We start from the raw sequence: 16,447 nt of genomic DNA on the forward strand, positions 1-16,447 counted from the left end.
TCCCATAATAGAAATAAGGAATATTTTTTCCTGTGGAAAAATTCGTAATTTCATTAATATAAGAAATTACATTTTGTAGATGAATATGCATATTCAAAACACTGTACAATGACATAGCTGTCATCAGCCAGACTAACAGAGTTCAAAAAAGAAACTGTGACCTTTGATCCACGCAGGGAGGTAACAGTCCAAATAAAAACTATTTTAACATGATATAAGATCGACATAATTGTCCAAAAGTGCAATATATATACAAAAAGTTTTAAATATCCAAAGTACCATGCATCTAAGCAATAATATCCATAAAAGGCCTATGATAGTACTGGTAATGGGCACCATCAATCTGTTCTCGGTTCATCCAGATGCCCGGCTTCTTTGGAAAGGCGGTCAGTGGCTGTGTTCTGCTCCCTGTAGATATGATTGCAAGTAAAAAATTCAAAATGAGTAATCAATCTCAGAGTCTCATCCAGAATATGTCTCAAAGAGAAAGACCAACATCTAGTGGTTCTATTCAGCTAGTCACAAACAATTTTAGAATCCCCAAATAATTGTAGGGCTCGACAGTTCTTCTCCAGTGCAAATAGTATGAGGTGTTTTGCAGCAGACAGCTCTGCATAATTGTTGGTGCCTCTTCTGAAGCCCAGGAGTAGGTTGTAAGAGTGAGATGCGGAGATATGTAGGATGGCCCTGCCCCTGTAGCCATCCTCCTGTGCGGCACCATCAAAATATGCTCGTGGAATATGGGGATCAAAAACTTCAGGTGTAATGGTCCTAGGCCTCGGAGGAGGGGGGTCATCTGGTATAAGAGCATAATTGGCCAAGACCTTTGCAGCAATGATAGGCCATCGGGGAGAGACAGATTGAAAGATTAAGAGATTGCGAGAGATCCAGATTGCCCAGCAAAAAAGTAAGGGGAGGTAGTGCAGCTTGTGGGAGGATACCGAGGAGTGCCAAAGGTTCCATGCTGCCTTGATGGAGTCCGCAGACCAGTCGCATGGAGGGGAAACAGCAGATGCAAGAAGAGACCATAGATTGCGGGCTTCCGGACATGTGAGGAACAGGTGATATACAGATTCAGATTCACATTTGCAGAGATAACACCAGTGCGGGCCATGAAAGGTGCGCTTCAGAAGGTTATCCCCCGTAGGGATTTTGTTGTTCATGATGCACCACATAAGTAGCCGAGTCCTAGGGGGACCTTCAGCTTCCAAAGGTGTTTCCACCAAGCCTGTATGGACTAAGGTTTCCTAGCAGCCGATAGAAACAGGTATCCTTCCTTTGGGGAGAATCTACCCGATTTGGCTAATGCCCATATAAGTTCGTCTTCACCTTCGATTATGCGAATGTGTGCTTCTGATAGAGCCCGAGTATAGTCATCCTAAGATTGTTGCCAATGAGGGGGGATGTTGAGCTGGTGGGCGGATTTCCAAGCCTAGTAAAGAAAAGAAGAGTTCGCACTGTTTGCGATATGAGCAATGTGAGTGATGTTGTGAGCCCGGAGATGCTGGAGGAGGTTAGGAGGCAATCTATGAGGGTTCCCGCAGCCCACCCATGGATCAATACCTATGCGGACGCTGTGACCCGAGAGTATCCTCCAAGTGAGGCCAGCCCGAATGGGGTCCAATGCTTTTATAACAGCCTTCCAGATGGTCGATATCCCAGCAAAGTTTTAGATCGGCCTTTGGATCCAATCCAAGATATGTAAAGGGGCAATATATTTCGAAGTTGTCACTCTTGACCAAAGGCTGTCAGATGTGACCAGGTGCCACCCTAGCTTAGCAGCCAAAGCAGAGGAAAAATCATCCAATTTCTTAATCCCCCAACCTCCCATTTCTTTGGTAGATTGAGAGCGTCCCATTTAACCCATGCAAAAATCTTCCCCTGCTGGCTTCCCCTCCATAAGAATCTACAACAAGTTGCTTGTATTCTGGTAAGAATTCCTCTAGGAATCCAAGCCAGGGACATCCAGTATACTGGAGTGGCTTCCAAGACACTCTTGATAAGAGTAAGGCGTCCAGCTCGAGATAAATATTTGAGGTACCAGATATTGAGTCTCTTTTCTAGCTTAGCAATGAGCCAGGTCCAATCAGCAATCTTGTATCCATTAGGCTTTAATCTATACCCCAGATATTTCAGTCCCTCAGAAAGATTTTGCAGAGTAAACCGGAAGCGATGTAGGGAAAACTGAAGTTCATGCTGAGAGCACGCTGTAGCTGTGAGGGTAGATTTATGTTCATTGATCAACATGCCCGTAGCATCCTGAAATAAGGTAAAAGAGGCTCTGATATTGGTGAGGTCACTAATACTTCCATTAAGGAAGATCAGAACATCATCCACAAATAGTAGATGTGTGAGCGTGCAATCATCTGTCATCTTGATACCCTGTAATCTGCCCCTTCTGTGCTCTTCCCTGATGATTCTGCTTAGCCCCTCCATAACCAGCAGGAAAAGTAGTGGAGATAGAGGACATCCCTGCCTCAAACCTCTTTCTGAGAAGAAAAAAGGGGATGTGCTCCCATTGACCATGACACTAAATGGAATGTTAGTGATGCAACACATAATCCATTTGATGAAATTGAAGGGGAACCCGAGATGGGTTAAAAGCATTCTAAGGTACAACTAGTTCACTCTGTCAAAATAAGGAATATTAAATAAATAGTGATTTATTTAATTATTCCTAAGGGATTTAGTCAAATGTGACAAGGAATAATTATTTAAATAATGATTTAAGAATTATTCCTAGAGAAATTAAATAAATAATGATTTATCTAATTATTCTCATGGGTTTTTTTATTTAAATTAGAAAATAATTTAATAAAAGTGGTTTACTAAATTATTTTTGAGAGTGAAAGTGATTTTACTATAGTAAAATTAATCCTACATGGTGTATTTCGATCCACCTAGTTAGAAATAGCTAGGTGATCATTTTTTGGTGATAAAAATATCCTTACTATTGATCCAGACTTATGCAGGAACACAACAATATACAAATATAAACATAAACATAGAGATGCAACCAAAATAAAACTTCATTTAATTAATATAAAAAACTGAAATATGCTTACATAAAGAACGTAAATAAACTTGCTTCGGTGATGGTAGTTTATCTATGAGAAGAGATGTGGCAACTACATGCCTCTAAACTATGTGAAAATGAAGCTCAAGGGACTTTTTATTATTGAATAATAAGGGAAAACCCTAAACAATCAAAACCTTAACCCCAGGAGATGAAACACCAAGAGTTTGTGGGCCCTTTTGGGCTTAGCTCGGTAACCAACTTCCCAGGGTGGTAACTTGGTCATATTATCTCTGTTTGGCACATACGATACCTCATTGGGAATATATCTCTGAGTACTACAAGATTTATTGTAGGCTGATGCCTATGAATTTGGGCCTACTTCAAACCTCAAAAAAATGTCGTTCAAGGGGTCAAAATAACTCTGAAAGTTCAAGACACAAAAAATGCTAAAAATAGTAAATGCTGCTATAATCAAGGAAACAAACGAAACAGACTGGAGGTCTATGTTGAATAGGTAGGTGGCCACCGATATCCACTTGGATCAGTCCTCCTCCCTTAGGAAGCAACGGTCCCCATTACGTGCAGAGCCTCCATGAGGTGAGGAAAATTTTGTTGAACCTGATCCTAGTGAACCACTTTCCTTGGGGAAGGAGTTGGCCTGCTTTGACAAATCAATATAGCTGGATCCTTTGCTAGCGAGTGTTTTTAATATGTGTGTCCATGATCCTATCAGTTGTGGCTTGATCAATGCAGCTTGGGTTGAGCTTTTTTGGTGTCATCTACTCCGCGACATCGATGTGTCCAACAATGGAGGAAAACATGGTCGCAACTGGTCCACATTGAATACTGGGTGCAGATCAAGGAACGGTGGAATGTTAAGCTCAAAAGAATTTTCCCCTATAGCCTTGGTGATGGTGTACGATTCATATCAGAGCAGGCGAAGCTTGTAGTGGAGCCCAACGATGTACTCCTTCTGCAAATGGAACCAAACTTTGTCACCCACCTAGAACTTACGTGGCACTCGATGCTGATCATGACACTGCTTGTACTTAGCATTGGCTCTGTCCAATATGTCATGGACCTACTGGTGGATGTGTTGAATGCACTTAATGAAGCTATTATCCTGGTCAGTTTCAGATTGGACATGAGTCAAATCTGCTTGAGTAGCTGCAAATGGTATGGCCACATCAATGGGACGTAGTGGCTGGAATCTCAACCTCACTTGAAAAGGGATTTGGCCAATGGCATTATGGAGAGATATATTGTAGATGTTCTAGACATAGTGGAGGCTTTCATCCCATGTGCGTGGATGCTTTGAGTTTTACATGCACAAAATGTGCATGATCATCATGTTGTCGACCTCTGTTTGGCCATCTATTTTTGGGTGAAAGGTCGTGGAATTAGTGAGATTGATATCTAGTATTGACCAAAGGCTTGACCAAAATGTACAGAAGAATTTTCTGTCTCGATATGAGATGATGGACTGTGGGATCCAAAAATGTACCCACACTCATTCAAAGAAGAGATTAGTAGTGGCTTCTATTGTGATACTCTTCTTGCAGGCCGCCAAAATGGATATCTTAGAGAATCTGTTGATTACCATGAACATGCAGTAATTGCTATGCTTAGTAGAAGGAATGCCTGCCATGCAATCCATAGAGATGGATCCCCAATTCTGAGTAGGAGTAGGAAGATGAGTATATAGGCCTTGCTTCTTTATTTTTGGTTTGGAAATGGCATAGATAGTGCATGATCTAATGTACTTCCCCACATCTTGTCAAAGGTTCGACTGATAAAAATACTTTTGCAACATTGCCACTATTTTCTCTACTCCAAAGTGTCCAACGATCTGACTATAGTGTGCCTCCCAAATCATCTTGACATGCTCACTTGTAGGAACACAGAGGTGTACCATGTAGCATAATAGTGTGCTATGGAGGTGAAAATCTAGAACTTTATTTCCATCTAGAAGCATCTAGTAGGTGTTGCCAAATTTTGGATCGCCCTTGTAAAGAGGCGATCACCCGAAGTCTCGTGTCCACAAGAGTCGAGCACAGTGGTCAGCGCCATGACTAGTGGTTGACTAAGTAAATCTGCAACATAATTGGTGCTACCCTTCTTGTACTTGATTTTCAAATGGAATTGTTGCAGATATGTGGACCATTTCTGATGGCAATTATTCTGCAGCTTCCCTTGTTTTTGTATGACTTGCATCGGTCAGTGGTCTATGTGGATGACCGTTTCCTTCCCCAAAATGTAATGCTTCCATTTTCGACAGACATGCATAATAAAATGCATATTTTTGTAATAAGTGAGATACTTTTGAAATGTATATGAAAGTGTCTCATTGTGATATGCCACCGGATTCCCCTATTGGGTAAGAACTGCACCAATAGCATAGTTAGAGGCCTTTGTATCAATTTCAAATGGTTGTTGTGGGTATGGTAATTGAGCACTAGCACAAAGTAGAGGCGATGCTTCAACTTGAAAAGCACCTTCTGTTGGGATTCATACCAAAAGAAATTTGCTTTCACTCTGCCCTTGGTAACTTGAATCAAAGGCCAAGTGATATGAGAGAATCCCAACACGAACCCGCGATAGAAATTGGAAAGGCCCAGAAAGATGCGGAGCTCTGTTAGAGTGGTTGGGGCTAGCCAATATCGGATGACTTGTATCCTTGCTGGGTCCACAAGCACACCCCGCTCATTAATTATGTACCCCAGATACTGCACCTGGGTCATACCAAAAGTTTATTTCTCCAAATTGGCACACAATTTGTTCTATCCCAGGGTTTGGAGGACCTGTCGGATATGGTGTATGTTCTATTCCCAACTCCGGTAGAAGACCAGGATGTCATCCAGGTACACTACCACGAATGGGATATTAAAGGTCCACAAGTTGTCGTCCATCAGTTGCATGAAGGTTGCGGGGGAATTCGCCAACCCGAAAGGAATTACTAGCCATTCGAAAAGGCCCTTCTTGGATTTTAATGCATTCTTCCACACATTGGAGGGTTCAATTTGTACCTGGTGGTAAGCAGAAATATTACTGAAATATTTGCCCCCCTTGAGCTGGTCCATAAGGTCATCAACCCTTGGAATTGGATACCTATTCTGGACAGTGATTTTATTCAATGCCCGATAGTAAATACAGAGTCTCCATATGCCATTTTTCTTTTGTACCAACATGATTGGGCTTCCATAGGGTGATGAGATTGGCCTGATATGCCCTTTTTGCAACAAATCCTGAATATGCCTCTTAATTTCATCATTCTCTATAATAGAGCGTCAGTAGGTCATTCCAATGGGTAGTAGTGTGTTCGGGTTCAGATCGATGGAGTGTTTGACTTGGCAGTGTAGGGGTACCCCTGTGGGTGAGGTGAAGAGGTCCTTGTACTCTTCCACGACCTAGTCCATCTGTTACTGCCAAGCGAAGGATCCCTATATAGAGGTCGTGGATATGGCCACAATATTTTTCTTTCCCTGAGGACGAATCATAAGGAATACAAAATTTCTAGTATGGGAAATGATCTTACTGCATTGTTTCGCATAGGTCAAAGAGCTGGCAGTGGGCAGTGCTACCTTTGGTATCCTATATAACTTATTTCCCAAAGAAATAATGATAGTGTGAGGCCTACACTCATACACAACATGACGCTTCCACAAGTATGGTTGGCCTAATAATACATCACAAACTTCAAGAGGAGAAACATCAACAATATCTCATCTATGAAGGGCTTGATGTTATAGGGAAGGCGACACTATTGGCTGATGCAGAGATCTCGCCCTTGGTGAAGCCACTCGATGGTGTATGGTTGTGGGTGTGGTGTGGTCGGTAGGCCCAACCGCTTCATGACCTCTGCTGAAATGAGGTTCTTTTGGCTTCCATTTTCGACAATGAACTGTAGCAAAGATTCCCTCACCTACATTTTTGAGTAGAAGAGTCGCTCCCCCTGCTCTAGATCTTCGGGCTCAACCTTCTGGATCTTGATGGTGGCAATGGTGGCACTAAGCTCTGCATCAATAATTTGCTTCCATTTTCTATACCCCTTGTTAGTTTCTGCCTCAGATTAGGAACGTGCATTTGATTCGGAAGCCTTTAGCTCCACCACTAGTGATTTCTTGGCTCGACAATTTTGTGAGTGGGGATCTTATGGAACTCACACCATTTCCCTATGTCCTTATTTGTCTTTGTGGTATTGTTCTTTTCTTACGGCTTCAGTGGGTTGTCCTGGGTCACCCTGCCTTGGTTTTGTCCTTTGTTCTGCAGTTTGGGGGTGCCTTTCCCTTGCTTCGGATTCATAGATCCAAAGTCTCTCTTCTTTTGTTTAAATTTATGCTCAATCTTGACAGTGTATTGATATGCAATGCCAAACAAGGAGATGTCTAGGAAATCCATCTTGTCCTGGATGTACTTGTTTATACAACCACAATACTTCTATACAAAATTCCACTCAAAATCCTTGATACCTAGCTTCGTGCAAAGTGTATGGAAAATATTTATGAATTTTGACACATCTTGGTTCCTTTCCCGTCGCAGTGTGGCCCACTTTATGTATTTATCTTCATAGCTCTTGAAAGGGTAGTATTGTTCCTTGATGGCGTCTTAAAAATAATTCCAAGTGGGTGCAGACAAAAATGGTGAGGATTCCCTCTCATCCTTTTGTTCAAAGTAGGTTTCCCAACAATCCTTGACATATGGGGTGACTTTAAGGAGTGAAAAAGTAATATTTTCCCTATTGGAAAAGTCATGAACCAAAAAATATCCTTCCAATAGATTTATCCATCTATCTACAGTGTTTGCATCTATCTAGCTTTCAAATATGGGAATGTCAAAGTTAACTTGTACCTTAAAAGCAGTGGTGCCTCTAGAGTGGTTGTTAGATGAATATGTGTTGCTTGTGGGTATTTGGAAAGAGTTATCCATCATCACATTCCTCTTTTACTCGAGGGATTCCTCGAGAAATATTTTGAAAGGATATCCTTCCACCTCGTCTTTCTTTCTTCTACCATGGGAGGTCATTAGGGTTTGCGAGGCTAGTCTTGCAAAGGCTCGGTTAGTTCAAGCCCTAACTCCTTATACCTTGACCTCATTGGGGACATGCAAAGAAAAACAAAGAAAGAGAAGATTGCTATGATACCACTAATCCATACTTATGCAAGAACACAACAAAATATAGATATAAACAGAAACACGAAGATGCAGCAGAAATAAAAATTCATTTCATTAATATCAAAGAACTGAAATACGATTATATACAGAATGGAAATAAACTTGCTTGGACGATGGTAACTTAGCTTTGAGAAGAGATGTGGCAGCTACATGCCTCTAAAATGTGTTACAATGAGGCTCAAGGGAACTTTTATTATTGAATAACAAAGGAAAACCATAAACAACCAAACTCCTAACCCTAGGAGATGAAACACCAAGAGTTTGTGGGCCCCATTGGGGTTAGTTGGGTAGCCAACTTCCCGGGGTCGTAACTTGGTCATATTATCTCCATTTGGCGCATATGTTACCTTGTTAGAAATATCTCTCCAAGTACTATAGGATTTACCATAGGCTCTTTCTTATGGCTATGGCCCTATTGCAGACCTCAAAAAAATGTTGTTTAGGGGGTCAAAACAACTCCAGAAGTTCAAGACCCAAAAAAAGGCTAAAAATAGTAAATGATGCTATAATCAAGGAAGCATATGAAACCGACTAGAGGTCTAGGTAGAATAGGCGGGTGGCCACCGATATCCACCTGGATCAACTATACATCATCCATGTGTATCGGTCTGCATAGGCAAGACAACCACAATAGCCACCAACTAGATAGGAATATGCACGTATACAAGGTTTATTATGACTTCTACTTGCTTGATGGCCACCTATTGCAGATCTAAACTCTTCAAATTCTCTATACTCTCTTTATTATACAAAATACTTTTCCAACCAGGAACCATTGGGCAGATCCTCTCCAATTTGGGGGCCTATTTTGCCTCTCTACAATGAGTCCAACAAATGACTGTTACTCCTAGGATTTATTTGTTCATACATAAAATTAGTGAAGCCTGCAAAATTGACCCACCTAATCTTTACCATTATCATAACCCAAGAACCATCTTCCAACTTCATGCTATGGGTCTTCAATCAATGCATATTATGTTGTTCATTTTTTCTCATTATGTGTATTTTTCTCATATGATTTCCTATCCTTGAATGTATTCTCTTCTCATCACTCGCTACAACTGCTCTAAATATTGTCTTCAAGTATTTATTGCTCTCTATTTTTTATGATGCTTTGTCAATTCTATCCTTTGTTGCTACAAAACTTTGTTGTTGTTTCGATTTTTCTTTTGTGGGATTATATCTTTCATTTGTTTTGTATGATAATTCATGTTTGGACTTTATCCTCTATTTTTTCTCACTGATAGAAGTGCTTGTTGTATGCTGTGTGAATTTTCTACTTTGTTGATGGAGACTGAAATTTCTCTTTTTTTTTGTGAATTGAATATTGTATTACCTTCTAATCAATCATGTACATTCAAAATGGGAAATTTTCTTGGTCAGTCCTAGGAGGAAACTCAATAGATCTAGATTCTAGAAGTAAGCTAACTTGATATTAAATTAAAACTAATGAATTTGGAGTGATTGGTCCCTAGAGAAACCAACCAAAACCAAACATCAAAGACAAGAACCATAAAAATAGACATAATCCATAATTTATTACTATCCTATTAAATGAATCCATGAATGATCATGGATGTTTCCAAAGATCCTTTTTTTCTTTTTTCTTTTGAACATCAATCCATTCCGAGGAGTTGTCAGGAACAAATGAAAATGATATAATGATTGTGTTTCCTTGAGTTAATTCCAATCCTAGGGGGTCTGCAATTGTAATTGCTTCCTTATCAATATCCTAGTGATATGATTCATGGCATTTTTTATGTCTGCTCATTGACAAAGCTAAGACCATAGTTGTGTCTCTTGCTCCACCATTCAAAGGGTGCACCCTGATGCCTGAATGATGAGATGGAACTACATGTGGCTAAGCTAAGGTTGAAGGACTCGATTTACCTGAAGCATTTTTTTGGTGCTGAATTTATCTGGTTGGTTTGCTATAAAAATTGTAGATCCCACTGAAACTATTGAATCTTTCCATCCTTAGACCTTATTTTTAGCCTCTAGAGGAGGAGAGCATCCTTGAGAAGAGGGGCATAAATTTGAAGATGATTTCCTAGCTGACAGATCTTGTAGTGCAAACTTGTATTTTCATAGTCCATTGGCTACGAAAAAGTAAGGCCCTTCTAGTTGAGGATGATTTTATCCAGAAATTATCTATTGAGATTTATTTCAACATATATGTGGTCAAATGTAACAATACCCTTCTGTAGCCTATATGTGTATGCCTTAATGAAACAATTGAGTCTGTTTCCCACGTCAACTAAGATATCTAGATATAGTAGATGAAGGGGCCTATTCAGGAGTTGTTGATGGGGGAAAATGTCCCACCAAAAATTAGGAGGTCTCCCTGGTGTGAATTCCCAATTACACCTCACACCATTTGCGATAGAAGCTCCATTCGATATGTGGGCTTGACTGCCACCATGTATTTTTTTCTCCTGGTTGTCAAATGTGGAGATGCTAGAGTGAGGATAAGAATGAAATTCTTTGAGAAAGGGGATGAGATCAACTCATGATCGATAACTTGCATAATGGAATACAAGAATGTAACAACAAAACAATAAGAAGAAGTATGTTTCAAGAAGGGTTAGTGAGATAAAAATGTTCTCATACATACATGAATATGAAAGTGTGATAAGTTTATTGGAAATCAGTTCACAATAAGTTACCGACATAATGTGAAATAAGAAAGAAAATATTCAAAGAAAACATGCAAGCCATAAACCATGAATTAGTTCATAACATATCGCCCACATGAAAGCACATATACAAACACAATGGAAATACCAGACAACCAATACAACCATAATGAAGATGCATGTTAATCAATGCCAAAATTGAAGATCTCATCATTATTCATGCTGCAAGTTTAAGTACATGTCCTTCGAACTACCAAAGCCCAATAGTGGAACATGGGCTTCTCATACCATTTCCAAAGCAAAACCCTAACCTCACCACAACTCACCCTACTATTTTCTAGGGGATGAATGCCTCTAGCTCCTTAAGCACAAAAAAACTATCTAATACTAGCCCTAGCTCAAGTGCTAAATTATTTTTGAATAAGATATGAGGGTACATTTATAAAAGTGAGTGGGCGACCTTCCACCTCCCTTCATAACCTTTCAGTGCCTTCATGACCTATTTACTCTTTATTCACTCTTTATGAATTTACTGACTTTTCATTTATATTTTTTTATAAATGTGGAAAAAGAATATTTACATTATGATAATAAAGCTTTGAAAGATATTTTCGTGAATCATGAATCTCCTAAATACGTTGTGATGTTGGAGATATAAATATTGTTGTCGATAATTCTGAACTTGTATGCTTTATTGAGAGATATGCCAACTATGATGGATATATGTTCACTAACTATCGTATTAGTTGTCTATTAAATTGTTCATGAGGCTGAGCATGACGTTGAGGTTGAGACTGCTGAAAATATGTTCTCTTTAGGCTCCGCTAGCTTAAGGAAATTTGCATCATTCCCTCTTGATCATTAATCGCACCTAATAGTTTTAAGTCTTGTGCATAACCTCATAGGAATGCCCTGTAATTCTGTTTAGACATAGCCAAACCCTAGCTGTACAACCCTCTCATGGCATTGAAACATAACGTCAGATGCATTGCAAAAAAGTTGTTGGTGCATTGATCATATTAGAGCTCAGTGCCACCAATCGGTCCCATCTTTCTTTGTTTATGCATAGGTCCACAATATTTTTCTCTTTTCCTACTGCAACATTTTCAAGGTATGTATAGTCTATGCGAGATCATTATGAGCTTTCCCAATCATATTTTTGGAAGAAGTCCAAATATAATATTCATTATTCTCTTTTTGTATAAATATAGGTTGTTGGGTTGTGTTATATTCTTTTCACAACTAGCCCACGCGCGGGGGCGAAAGGCCCTCCTGTACGTTGCGTTGGGGAGCCACAGGGGGGGTGGCTACCCCCTTTGTTAGGGGGTATGCAGGGGGCAGTAGCCCCCCTGCATGGGGTCCGAGGCAGCACCTTAGGAAATTTTTTTTGGACCCTATATTAGGTGGGCAGACCTATCTATGGTTTTGTGCATGGATTTCATATTTTGTAGATCCGTTCAAGGGAACTACGGTTATGTTCTAATCCATGGTTAATTGATTGGGGTTTATTGATGCTTCAACATGTATATATATGTATTGTAACATTGAAAGGAACATAATGAAAAATCAATCTGTAGTTCTGGTTTGGGGATCCAAGGGAAAATCTTTGTATACTTGTTTTATGTGTTATTCTCTCTCCATTATTTATTTTCTATTTTTAGAATTCGTATGCATGTAATTTCTGTACGGGATAAAAACCTACATAGGTGAGGTCTTTAAGACTTAATGTAAGCTCAAATTGATCATGGTGATAGGTCACCATTTTCTTTTGCAACCTTTATGCTTCTTTGTATGATTGGCTGAACATTATCCTTGTCTACCAAGTTCTTCCCCATACAAAGTTTTCCCATGTAAGTGGAAAAGGGGCACATCAATAATTTTGCTGGCAAAAATATCAGACATAAAAGCAAGGCGAAACTAGTAATCAATTCTGAAAAATGATATAAAAGGGAGACTTTGAGTCAAAAGCTTCCTTGATATGGTGAAAAAATAGACATAGCTCACAATCCTCTTGGTCTCAGCTCCATCACTGATTTATTCTCATCTCTGCATAATATTTTTTTGTTGTTGTTGCTGCAAAGAAGCGTCTACCCATAAATCCTGTTGGCTGGGAACACCAACTAAATCCATAAATCCAGAATTTTGGAAAATAAACATTGAAGGGAAATTCTGGATCCACTAAACCAGATTTAAGCGTATCCATGTTCTAATTAAAACATTGAAGGACAAGTCATCTAAACATCCAGATCTTGGATCCCTTTAAAAAATGATTGGTAAAAGCAATTTCAGATCTCACAAACCCAGATAACGAGATCCACATCCAAGTTCCAATTTTAAAAATGCATTGATAGTTGGGCCATTTGACATCTAGATCCACCCTTTTAAAGTTCTAAATTGAGTCTGGAAGTAGATCTCATACATTAAGGTTTTGCATTCCAGGTTGAAATAAAAATTCAAATATTTAAATGACATTGGTTTTGGGCTCACATAAACCCACAAAATTATCAAAGTTTGGTTTCTTCGGCATCAAATTCAACTTTCCATCATCAGAATTTGGGTTTATTTCAACCTGGTAGAAAATCCAAAAGAAAGGAAATTACATATTTCACAAGTTCTAGATCTCCGTTAAGGTGGGAATAAGAACAACTATTAGAAATCAAAAAATTTAGTAGAAGCATGCGTGTACACCAAATTTTAGTATAAGAGTGGAGTGAGAAAGTTGTCCTAGCTGTCTCCAATGTTGCACACTTTTTGCATAAATTGTCTAGTTTGTGAAGTTTGTGAGAAACTCTGAAAGAATGGATCCCAATAACCCAAAGGAGCACATAATGCTCCAACAAATATGCTATTTTGAATAAAACAAGCTGACAGCAAGTTTTGAATCGCTCTTTATAAAAGTATTTTGGTGTTGCCAGATAATTTCAAACCACTTCTGGCATATGTTGATTTGACTCATGTTGAACGTGGACGTGACGGTGCAAGCCAATCACCACAAATTTTTGCAACATAGAATCTTGAGGCACAATTAATGAAGCATCATGTGATTAGGGGAGTAAATATTCTTGGTCACAAATCCATATTTGACTATAGTCGCAGGTTTAAGCATTAGCACAGGTCGCAATTTCAAGTGCGAGTTGCATCACATCTTGATATTACAGTGCTACTGATAACTTGAAATGCGATTTGCGATGGGATTAAGACCAAGGCTAATCACAGTTTCCTGCTCCAGTACAAGTCACATATTCTAGTTCTAGGTTTACTGTATACTCTGCCAATGCGATCTACAACTTGAGAGATTAACTTTGTAATTATGGGCACAAATCAGAAGTCTAGAAGCCAATGAATAAGTCGGTAGGCATTGAAATTGTGACTTGCAACCCTAATACATCCACTTCTTTCTTCTCTATAATTGTGTAGTGATCGTCTTTCCTTGTTTGGCAGTATAGTAGGCTATTAGTTTCACTGACAATTTTCATGTAGTCCGAGTTGATTTTAATATAATGCAGAGGCAACCTCTGCACACTGTATGAAGACATGCATTCAATATAAAAATGAGTCAATACCACATGGTTTTTGGAACAAAATTAATCCCTTCATATAAAGCATGTGTATGACGGGAGCAAAGGCACACATGGTCATACTTAGATCGCACAAATTTATGAAGTCGCTGAACCTTCTTTCGGCGATGCTACTATGCCATGAAAAACCAAATAGATATGCAAGTACTGCTAAAATGTTATGCACAAAACCTTCCCACCATTGGTATGCAACTAAAGAATTAATCTCATCGACAACTCTATTAAAAGCACCCTTATGTCCAATAGAATTAATTTGGTGTGACGGTGAATGAGGCTGGTATTTAGTCCCATAAAATACATTTTGTACACATGAATCTCATATTCCTCTGTGCTTTCACTTTCCTTAACCTAATCAAGTGATTCAAGGAAAGGGAATGAAGTATCAATCTATGATTCATTTTCAGGTGGGACAGGATCAGGAAATTCATCTGTCCCAATGAATTTCATGTGTGCAACACACAACACAAGAGTCAAAAGTACCAGGAGGCCAGAAAATTTGTACACCAATTCTTCCAATGGAGTACAGAAATTCCATAAATACTTTTTAGGGCATTCCTTTCCTGTAATGATTCCATCCTTCCCATTCCTCTCCATGTAGACAACTCACTGCAAACATTATTCTCTCAAAAACATTATTGTATTATATATTTGTGTTGTTGGCCACATATCTAGCTCACACATCCCATCCAATAGGTTATATCACATATTTGAAATCCTCCCCATTGATTTGATATTATAGTTATGCATCATTTTGCAGGTTGGGAGCCCTAGACCCATTTCCATTGCTTGTATGATTGGATGGAAGGTCTTGGAAAAAATGTGTAGGTAAGCTTTGCAAACTTCCTCAAACATATTAAGAGAAATGTAAACTCCTAATGTCTTGCAACAACACTCAATAAGTGTGTTGTATGCATATTATTGCAAATCAATAAGATCTTGTCAGAGTCCATGTTTGCAAGTCTTAAGGTAAACTGACATATGAAGTCTGACAATATAGTGGAGCTTAACCCCTTTAGTTTAAATTTCAGTATACATTTTCTACTGCTTCTTATGGTGTATTCCTTCATATAAACCCATATAGATGTTTAGTCTTCTTTTTAACATGTAAACCTCTAAATAGAAGATCACTCGACCTTGCTGAAACCAAACCATAAGATGCTATCACTTCCAAGAAATTGGTAAGAATATTGATAGGAGGTCGAAGACTCATCTCTTGAATATCTTTGGGATATGACTTCTCTCTCTCAGGACATACTTCATTTATCTTACCATTGTTAGACGTAAGTGACAATTGATTGTCTGAAGTGTAGAAGGCACTGGAATTCAGATTTGTATTGACCGTACTATTAAGCTTGAACTACTATTTACCCTTCCTGCATTGTTGATGTAAGTTGTTGTTCATAGATTATGATTGCAAAACCATATATGTATGATCTCTCAGTAGGTATTTTGAGTACTTTGGGAGCTATATACATAAGTGTTCCAACCATGTTCCTTTTATGGAAACTCTCAATTAGTTTCTCAGTTAATTTCCAATTTTGTACAACTGTATTTTCAAGATATTTGCATAGAATGCCAATCTAAATTTTGCGAGGTGTGTTTCCAATTTGATGTCAATCATGTAACGTACCCAACGCCTCCTTTCACTTTGGAGGAATGGGGTAATTTTCTTTCTTTCTTTTTCAACCACCTTTAAATCGGTGCATCCTCCAAACCAACAGGATCAAATCCCAGTTGAAACCTCAAAATTATATTGAGAATTACAAATGGATACAGTCACAACCGTTTTCGGCCCCCTCTGTCCAATACCATGATTTCAGGCCCCCATAATGGTTAGAACATTCTCAATTAAAATTCCCTTATGGGAGTCCGACCTTCTAGCTAAAGTTTCCAGGACTATGTGGCGGTGGACCAAATCTTCAACCAATAGCATGCCGCATTGGCACAGGCCCAACCACAGAACCTCTTGATTTCATCTCACTACCCCAGAACCCATGACACTTTTTAAAAATTCAATTCGAAATAGTTATGGGCTTTCGAAC

The sequence above is a fragment of the Pinus tabuliformis genome, chromosome Q, assembly GCF_031772625.1.
Source record: "Pinus tabuliformis cultivar Carrire ecotype Pingquan chromosome Q, CPIR1, whole genome shotgun sequence".
NCBI classification, from domain to species: Eukaryota; Viridiplantae; Streptophyta; class Pinopsida; order Pinales; family Pinaceae; genus Pinus; species Pinus tabuliformis.